A 505-nucleotide genomic window follows, 5' to 3' on the forward strand; every position below is an offset into this window, starting at 1 on the left:
TGGGTGTCCTTATTGCACTATATGTGTATATATTTCATAATATTGAATTTCAACGAAACAAAATAACAGAAACAAAACAAAATGATAATTATTTTATGCATGGGGCACATTTCCTTTTAATTTTTTTTTTTCAATCCAAAGTGGTTAATGGCATTTATGGGAAATTCTAACAGCAAAATGGTACACAGTCTCTTGGATAACACCAGAGAAATGTTAACTAAACAGTGAAGGAAAAAGTGAAAGATACATCTTGGAAAGGAGAAAAAAAAGGGAATAAATCAGGGAAGACAATGTGACAATAATAATAACCCTCTGGGGCATGAATTCACACGCAATGAATGAGTTTGAATATTTGACAGTCATCTCTATTTGTGTTTTTTTTTTTTTTTCTTGTCTTCTTTCTTTTTTTAACCCTGCTTGATTGGATCTTTTTTTTTCTTCACTTTGTGGTAGACTAGCTGAGAGAACGACCATTCAGACAATAAGTTCCTTAAAAAGAGCAATG

This window comes from Trypanosoma theileri, assembly GCF_002087225.1.
Source record: "Trypanosoma theileri isolate Edinburgh chromosome Unknown TM35_Tth_38_V1, whole genome shotgun sequence".
NCBI classification, from domain to species: domain Eukaryota; phylum Euglenozoa; class Kinetoplastea; order Trypanosomatida; family Trypanosomatidae; genus Trypanosoma; species Trypanosoma theileri.